General features: G+C 35.0%; 1 pseudogene; it reads right to left on the reverse strand.

The window, feature by feature from the left end:
* Positions 1-1,714: 1,714 nt before the first annotated feature.
* Positions 1,715-5,214, reverse strand: LOC143582357 (homeobox-leucine zipper protein MERISTEM L1-like; annotated as a pseudogene).
* Between the last annotated feature and the right edge of the window lie 5,159 nt (positions 5,215-10,373).

A 10,373-nucleotide genomic window follows, 5' to 3' on the forward strand; every position in this document is an offset into this window, starting at 1 on the left:
TTCATCTCCAGATTGTTCCTCAAACGTTTTTAGGCATCCAATGACTTCATGGAACGTCATGGTCTTTATATCGGCAAACTGTTCAATGGTAGCAACAATCGCTATCTACCTCTTTCTCGGAACCGACTTCAAAAGCTTTCTCACAAGGGTTTTTTCTTCAAACGGTTCTCCAAGATTGCTTGCTTTGGAAGCTATTTGGCTAATCTTGGTCGAGACGTCATCAATCATCTCTGTTTCTTTCATCTTGAGTACATCGAACTCATGTTGAAGAGACTCGATCCGTGCTTCCTGAACCTTATCAATCCCAACAAAACGGGTTTTCAATGCATCCCAAATCTCTTTAGCGGTGGAAAGGTGAGCCACTTGCATCACCAAAGCCTCCGGCATGGCTTGATAGAGACACACAATCGCCAACCCGTCTATCTTCGGGTCAACTACCGTTCTCATTCTTGGTTCGATAGCCTCCAACAATCCTTGAACCTTGAAGATGGCCTTAATCTTTACCGTCCAAATCTTATAATTGGTGGACGTGAGAATCAGAAAATGAATCGATAGAGAACTCGGTTCTTTGAGAAAGCCGACTTGATTACTTGGTTTGTCTCCTATCTTGTTTCTTGTCCGTTGGTACTTTAAATTAAACCTTGATTTAATTTTCTTGAAACCGTAAACAAGATTTTACTTGCAAGCCAAAAGCAAAACAACTTTATGTTTTGATTTTCTTCAAACTCTCAACGTCCATTAAGAAATAAATAAGAGTTCGCTTGCCCAAAAGTGAAGTATTATTGTATTTCATAGCCTCTGTGTCACAAAAAAAATTCCAGCACACTTTAATCAATGAACCAAAAGAAACCCAACAAGCTTTCCTACTTTTATTTTTCGCTGACAAAACAGAGACACCAACGTCATAACCGGTTTTTCATGATACTTGGATTCTTGATTACATTCAAGAAACCTAATCGATTTTCTTGAAACCTACCGTCTTAACTCTTTGTTATTTGTTTGTCGAAGACCTGACGCTAAACCTCGCTGGAAAATAGATGAACATCGAATCTTTCTTTCTGTTTGCCGCTCTTTATCTTCGATCAATCTTAGAACCCATCGCAGAGGTCTTGCAACCAGACGTGATTGCCTTCCTCGCTGGACTCACCTTCGATCGGAGATGCCTTGTGCCGTCGGAACTTTTTGATCGATATTTAGGCTCCGATACCAATTGAAGACAAATAGGTTTTCAAGTCTAAACCTTGATTATATTGATTATTAATGTTGGTATAATTACTTTATTACAAATAACCCCTATTTATAACCATACAATACCTTGCTAGACAAGAAAGGAGGAAAACTAACTCAAAAATCCCCTAGGTTTGTAAGTACGACAACTAGGTCCTCGCACTTACGCAAGATTAAACTAACAATATAGAGTGTCTACAGGTTTGTTGGTTGACCCGATTGTGTTTGTTAGTCTCTCAACCGCTACCCTCGAATATATATATATATATATATATATATATATATATATATATATATATATATATATATATATATATATATAGAAAATTTAATCAACGTAATCTTGACGTTAGGTATATCCAAAGCATAGTTATATATTGCATTTATCAATAGGACAGTTAGGAACGCATGCTAGATTTTAGATGAAATGTAAACAAGAAAGATTGATGACTGTCTTACCATTAATTTGTAGTGCCTCTAATATTGCTCATTGATTGTATGAATTTATAGCACAACTGATCCTTTCCACTGTGCACTTAACTAGATTATTAACTGTTGCCACTGATTCTAGTGATATTTTGGCAGTAGGAACTGAACTGAATAAAATCTGGAGTCCGATTGTGATTAAGGATCCGCTAGTTCCAATCTTAAGAACTTCACCTTCATACTGCCCAAGTCCATCAGGAAGTATGGCAAAACCAGATGGTAGCAATGGAACATAATCTAGATCACCGTCATTTAATACAACATTCATCATTGCAATATCTACTGGTGCGTATGTAACATATGATCCTGTAGAATCAGTAGAACTCTCTTGTAGCATAAGCATGTTGCTCTGGCTTGGATTTGCACTCTACAAGATAAAAGAAGTTGAAAGTTGCATTAGGATCATGAGTTGTGTTTTGCATAATTTTGGAACTTACATTAACACGCAGAAGGGAAACACAATTCCCTGGATCACGGCCATTAGCAATGTGTACCATTTCTCGAACCAGTTCACAGTTTGAATGAGTGTCCCACTGGATGCAAAAAAAAAAAAAAGGTTGAAGACCTAAATTCAGATTATATTTAAGTTTATGACTTTATAAGGATTTTCATCAACGACTTGGTTACCTTGCTCCTAGAGTTCTCATCACGAAGAAAACTAAAAACCTGTTTTGGTGGATTTGGTAACCAAAATGAGGTTGCGGCACCTAGCAAAATACCAACAGGTCTACCTGTATCATCCGCATTTATTCGGGTCATTACCCGAACATCATCTAGACCCCAACCCCTTCCAGATAAAGTAGTCCATGTATGAGCAGTCGAAGCACCAACCCCGCTACAGAAGCTAAAGACCATTCTCTGGGCTAACTTCAGCATACTCTTTCTCCCTTCTGGATTTATAACTATCACATGAATGAACAAAGTGATGTAATTTATCAGATATTTCTTCGAATTAGGAAAGAATTACTAAAATCGAGTAAGGATATACTTGCCTCGTACATCTCCCGATGGATTATTGCTAGCCATTGCACCTGCAAGTCGTTCACATTGTCTTTTTAAAGTTTCTACCCATCTTTTTGCACCAAATGCTAGACCAGTGCTTACTAGCCGTTGATAGATATCAGGAACGGCCCCATTAACGACTACCACATTTTCAACCCAAGTGACCTAGATATGGAAAATAGACATGAATTCGCAAAATTCACTTACTTTTGTATTTGCATTTATTGCATCTTCAAAGTTAATTAAGTTTGATTTAAAGGTTGAAGAAGTTGTACCTTTGAGTATCCATTGGGAAGCTCTTGAATCAAGCATCCAGAAGGCCTTCTTCTACATCTTACTACTGCTGAAGAGCTCAAATTATCCAGGGATACATCAACCACGACCCACGTTCCATCCTCAAGTCTTTTGCAATACCTAACAAAGTAGTTTTCTCGGGTTGGAACGAGTGGAGAAGGAACTTGATACTCAGCCGTCATCTGCAAATAGTCAAATATTGACCAAAGTGTGTAAATTAATATAGATGGAACTAGATTCGCTGTTTTAATAGTTAAGGTGTGACTTCACAGGACACTATATGCATGCCCCCCTTACCACTTGCATAACTCCATTGTAATTGTTAGCTACACCAGTTGAAAGTATTTCTAGAGTCATTGCTCTTGAAACAATGCCACCGAACGCAGTTGACCATTGATTCTAAAAAAGCATTGTTAGATTATTGAGTTGTCAATTCATAAGAATGTAGACATAAAAAGATTGCAATTTAGTAAAAATATACCACATCCATTAGCATTTCCACAACAGCTATATGATTCATGAAAATAACCGTGGATTCCCTTGAACCTTCAGATTTCATTCCCGTTGGTTTCGGTCCTATACATCTGGGAAATGACCGCAGATACTCGTCTTCATTTAACGTCACTTGAGATGAGTCATCTGAGATTGGGACCCAAAGGGGCTCACCAACCTGAGCAACTTCAATTAGTTCCTTCATGGCAACACTAGCAAGCTCCACAATAACTCACTTCTCAGTAGGTACAGCCATGGACCGGAGAATGTCATTTGCTCCTAGTACTCCTTGTTGTGGGTTAAAGCTAGACCCTAGTCGATCAGGGTGTGTGTGTGTTGGCTTGCCAACATGTTTAGCAATAATTCCAGATACCTTATCAATCTATCAGAAAAATATATATATTAAATTTGCGACCGATCTTGTTCTGGCCACTAATTTTGCGACCGAAACAATTTTGCTCAAAAAATTTGCGACCAAATAAATTTCTGTTTATAGTTTTTTCTTTTTTTATAAATCAGCGACCAAATTGCAACCGAAACAACTTTAGTCGCTACAATTGCGACAAAGTAACGACCGAAAATGTTCGGTCGTTAATTTTGCGACCGATTTTGTTTTGTTAGGTAAATTAGTGACCAAATATTCATTTGGTCACTAACACGGTCGCTAATTTTGCGACCATTTTGGTTGGTCGCAAATTTCGGTAGCTTTTACCCCTTTGTGTAGTAGTGATATGTGAGGAAAATAATTTTTTTCTTATGGTAAAACCTAACATACTTCTTCTCTTAGAAAAGCATTTTCAATCCTCAATTGTTGTTCCTCAAAGGACATTTCCCCGGTAGCAGTTGCAGATGGCCCTCCACATTTTAGGCATGTGGCATTGGCGAGAGCTTCCTTTAATTGCATGTTGTCTGCTACTAGTTTTTGATTTTCAATTCTCTGTTGAGAGTTATCGTAGCGTTTGTGCTGAGCCTAATTTAGAAAAAAAAAAAAAAGCAAATGACAAAAAGGTGAGATAGATTACTTAGTATAACTTTGATTCCTTTATAGATTATATGGAAGTGCAAGCATTGTTCAAAATGAACCAGCTATATATCTACTCAAACCAATTGATCATTAGTAATTTATTGTATTTGCTCATCACACAAACTAAGAAAAAAAAGTTTAAGCAACTATAAATTAATATGGATATAAAGTAGCCAATTCAAGTTATCCAATTATGCACATATCAATATCTTAAAGGATACCTCTCAGAGTAAACGCATGAATTTATTGTTGACATAGACCAGCCATAAGGAATTAATATGGAACATAATTATTCATGTGAAATAACACATGGAAAGTACGCTAAAATGTGAAACTTTCTACGCTCAGATGTGATAAACATTACTTAATTGATACGCTTGGCTCTAATTCATAACCGCCTAATTACAGGAGAAAAGGTGATCAAGATCATACAACATTATTACCACATAAACATATTCTCACTACAAGAAAAATGATTATTAGCGGCGACATTTGGTGATCCGCGTCTGTTTTAATCTTGGCCGTTGATAATTGATTTGATCCAACGGCTGGGGGTTTTTTATTACCACCGTCGCCGCTAATAGTGTTAGCGGGAAAACAAAACCCTCTTCCCTCTCTTTTTGCAGCCTCCACAGTCCACACCTCTCTTCTCTCCCGGCCACTCCCTCTCTTCTCTCCGTCGTCTCCATTCCGACGCTGCTACCCGTCGCCGTCGTCTCCACCCGTCGTCTCCATTTCGGTATGTTTTATTTCACTTTCCGGCCACTTAGGTATGTTTTATATCTCATTTTTCTTGTTTGTTTTGTGATTGAGGTCACCTCCGACGTCGGCCACCATTCCGTGCACCAGTCCGAAGCAACCACCCCGCCGGCCACCACTCCGACGTTGCCACCACTTCTGGCCACCACTTCGACACCGGGAAATGTATGTTTTAATCTTTGTTTATTTATAATTTTTGAGATTGTTTATTTTATAAATAGCCAGTGAGCAAATCTGTTTATTTTAACATGTTAATTAGGACTTATTTTTGTGTTTGAACAATCGTGTTAATTAGGACTAATATGTGGTGTTAATTAGTAGGGTGTTCACGGTTTGGTTTCACGGTTGTTTTTTTGTTTTTTTTTTGTTAACTTTTGGTCGGTCGGTTATATATACACATTTTTTTTGGTTTCACGGTTGTAGTTTGTGTTGTAATATCGTTTGTAGTTTGGTTCGGTTCGGTTTTGAAATTTAATGGTTCGGTTTCGGTTTTTATAATAAAAAACCGTGATTAACGGTTTGGTTCAAGGTTTACTTGTTATTTAAATATTATTCAAATATTATTTTATAAACAATGGTGCCGATTATTTAAAGTTTACTTATTATTCAAGTATTCAAAGTTTACTTATAATTTTATTATTCAAATATTACTAGTGTAATGAAATCATTATAAAAAAATAGAAGATTAAACCGACTCATTTTAATCATCACGAACTTAGAATACCCGCCCAAAATTGATTTAGAAATCAATTTGGGTTGTCCTCGTTTTGAGACTGACTTTTGAATACTTTATCTCATTTAGGATGTGAATGTGTATTACATGATTGTTCATTTAAGAAAGATTCGGTTGTCATTTTCCTTTTGCTCCTCGGGTATATATATATATATACTTGGGAGCTAAGGGGAAATGCTGCCGAATTTTTCTTAAACAAACAATCGTGTAATACATATTCATATATGAGATAAAGTATTCAAAAGGTGGGTTTAGCAACCTACCCTTGTAAATAGTTAATCGGCAGTCCAAACAATCTTCTAATATTTTACCGTAGCATGAAACCCTAAATTATGTTTCAGTTGTATGATCATCTCCTGAATTCCACCCAGAGTTGTATGCTCTTTCAATGGGTGTGAAAATAAATGCCTTTACTTACAATTCTTGCATAGTCAATGGTGTTCGGTTTATGGTGCATGGTCGTGACGTAGAACGAACAACGCAAAACTAAGGGGTTCTAGCAGAAGGAGTGAACCATGAGAAATACTATGGCCAAGTAGAAGAGATCATTGAGTTATGTTCTGGAAATGGGTATTCAACTGTCCTATTTCGGTGCAAGTGGTTTGATACTCGAAGGGGTGTTAGACATGATAATAATATCACCAGTATTAACACAAAGCACGAATGGGACAAAGAAGATCAACTCATATTTGCTTCGCAAGTCAAACAAGTGTTTTACATTCAAGAACCTTGTCGAGGAAACCAAAATAATAACCACCGATGGGTTGTCAAGAATGTTAATCATCGAAAAAATTGGGATCTACCTACATTAAACGATGGCCGCATTGAAAATGCTCAAAATGTTGACAATGACTTAGTAGAAGATCTTGACGTTGTTCATAAAAATTCTTCATCTAATTGTTTTCTTTCCATTAACTTTACTCAATTCTTGTTAAACACGTCTTCTCATATCACTGTGGGTGAGAAGTTAAGTGAAGTTAATCCGCCAACGGTTACCGCTAATACATTGTCTGATGACGTGAGTGATAATGACGAGGATGATTTTGAGTACGACACGAAGGGATCGGAGGCAGAGGGATCGGAGGCAGGCACCGAAGAATCCGAGGGAGAGTTTGATTAAAATAATAGTTGTAATTTGTATTTGTATGTGGTTATAAGAAAACTTTGTATTTTTTTGTAGCAATATGTGACATTCGTCAATTTCGGGTCTTGTTTGTATTCGTTTTTGTATTTGTTTATTATGTAAACCGACCCGATTTGTAAACCAAAGCTTATGTTATAATCAAAATAATGGATTTATGTTACAATATTGTTTCACACTTGTTGGGTCTTGAAAACATCCTATTTTTATTTTTATTTATTTATTTATTTTTTTTGTTGTTTTGTGTTTTTGTCTTGATCCATTTTGCATGAAAACTCTTGTGTCTCACACCCATATTTGACCACCAACATTACCCTATATATACACCACCTTTCCTCTTCATTTTCCCTTGCTACAACTCAAAAAAAAAAAAAAACTCTCTCAAACATCAAAGATTCAAGGTTATCTTCTTAAGTGTTCTTGAAGGATTTTGGTCTTTCATCTTAATTAGTTTATGTAGCCTTATTAATACTTGTTTATGGTTGTGCAACATATATACAATATACACCCCTTGTTTACCTTTGGTAGTTACTTCTCCGATTCCGGTCGGTGAGGTTTCGGACCCCATAAGGCAAGGCTTCATGGAGGACTTCGTGTCCTTGACATATATACATCTATATAACTTGTTCATACATATTAATCTTGCTTATTTTAGTTTGTTGGTCATGTTTACAAGTTCCATGGTTATGGGTTTTTAAGAGTCTATGCTTCGGTTTAACCGTAAATAGCTCTAAACCGTAAACCGAACTTTGTTACTAGTTTTGTTTGTTTAAACATACTTAGTGTTAGATCTAAGTTTCTAAAATCATTTTTACAAATTCTATGGTTATGGGTTTGTAGAATCTTACCTCGGTCTTAACCCGAAACACGATCCGAACCGAAAACCGAACTTTTGTTTAAAGACTTTATTGTTAACTTTTGGTATTTTTTTATTTGTACATTATTATACAAGTTATTTAGTGTTTGGACATGTGGAAACCATCTATGAACTTGTTGTAAGACGGAAACCGAACCAAACCGATTCTTGCTCGCTTAAGACACACAAGTGTGTTTTTTTTAGCCATCAAGACTTGTATATTTCTTTAAAAATAGTTACAAATTGATTTTTAAATATTTTCTTAAGTACTTGGAAATGTTGGATCCAACTTGATCTCATAACAAAGTTTGGACCGACAAAACCGAACACTCGCTTAACGTTCGTTGTTAGTTCTAAAACAATGGAACTACATACTTGGTTAAGTCTTATTAAATTTTATTGAGTTATCTCATAACATTCAATATTTTGGAAAGTTGACTTTGGGTTTGACCAATTATCAAGACCCGAACCGACAACCCGAACACTCGATAAAAAAAACCCACTTTAGTATCTTTATTCCAAAGGGATTTGCATTCTTGCATTTTACCCACCTTATTACTTAACATAGGTTGAGTAAATATTAAGGTTAGATACTTTAACCCGGTTTCGAGCAAACTTACATTTTTAAAGGGTTATTATTATAAATTCTTAAATAGTCACATTTTAAACCTTGAACTTTAATTCTTTACATTTCTCAACATTTATTTTGTTTAAAGACCTTCAAGACAACCTTTCTAAATTCAAGACTTCTTTTCTTTTAAGGCATTGTGCGTTAAACTCGTCGTTCCGACAAATCTTCAAATTATCATCTTTCATGTTTACTACTTGAAGGTGAGTACTTCATACCCCATTTTCCATCTTTTATTTTGGGGGTGACATTTCATACTTATTCAACAAAATGTTTTATATTTGAATCTTAAACCATAAACGTAGTTGTATACTTTACCTAATTAATTGCTCGATTTGGTGTTCTATGCTTATATGCCTATGTGTTTATTTCAGAAGTGTTTTTAGTGTGGGAAGTGTGAGAAGATATTCTGACCAATCATAAGTTTTCTTTTTAATTTTGGATTATTTAATTGTAGAAGTATATTAATAAAAAGTTTAGGAGTTTTTTTTGGTAATTAATACTAATTAATGTTAAGTTACAAATGATTATACATTTATTTTTATTTTTTAATTTGATTTAATCTTTAAACAATTCATAAAGCAAAACCATCATACTCATACTATAAAAAATATAAATATATTAACTATCATAAAAACAAATACCTACACAGATCATAATATTAACCTACACATATAAAAACTAGTTCATGTTAATCTACACAAATCACAATATTTATATACATGCGCATAACTAGTTCATGTTAACCTACACAAATCACAATAATAACCTACATATACAAATTTACTTCATGTTATAGCCTATCAATTTGTATTTACCTACACATATTAGAATATTAACCTACACAAACAAACTTTGTTCATGATATCACATACAATTAATAGTATTAATCTAAACTTGTAAAATATTCGCAAAGTAGGAACACATCATATTTTTTTATAATTTTAATTATTTTATAATCTATCTTTATTGTGTAGGCAAATATGAGTTATGTGTAGATGAATATTATTTATATCTAGGTGAAAATAAAATGAACTAGCAAGCTGTGTAGGTGAATACAATATATGTGTAGGTAAATATTAGTTATGTGTTGGCAAAAAAATAAAAGAAACAAAATTAGTGTAGGAGAAAATAAGTTGTGTTAGTAATACGAGTTATATTTTGATAAAAATAAAAATATCTAACAATTTGTATAATTGAATATGAGCTATATGTAGATAATTATGCTACTCGTGTAGGTGATCAATTTAATACAATTCATCTACATATACATTTTTTTAATGTATGTGATAGATAATTCAAATTTGTAACTTTCGACAAGAATTAATGTGGAGAATATTTTAGGAGTAATTAGAGGAATTAGTGCATTGAACAAATCAGAGATAACCAATGGTTAATATCGACTTCTCGCACTTCTCTCTATAATATCACTTCTCGCATGATCCATCCCCTATATATATATATATATATATCATCGTACTCAGTATATCTCAGCAATAGCAAAGCTATGCTAGGGTCTGAGGAGGGTAAGATGTAGCTAGCCTTACCTCTACCCCGTAGGAATAGAGAGGCTGCTTCCGGTGAGACCCCCGGCTCGATAGTAGTTTTGCATCAAGCCTTGGACATAAGGCACATAACACTCAACCATCGGCACACCGGTCGATTGGTGCATGTTCCCTTGTCTTTCGGCTATCAACGCCACCACATGATGCCTGATTAACCTTCCGTCAC

This window comes from Bidens hawaiensis, unplaced genomic scaffold (assembly GCF_021521415.1).
Source record: "Bidens hawaiensis isolate Kalapana, Puna unplaced genomic scaffold, B.hawaiensis_p1.1 tig00031533_1, whole genome shotgun sequence".
In the NCBI taxonomy this organism is placed as follows: Eukaryota; Viridiplantae; Streptophyta; class Magnoliopsida; order Asterales; family Asteraceae; genus Bidens; species Bidens hawaiensis.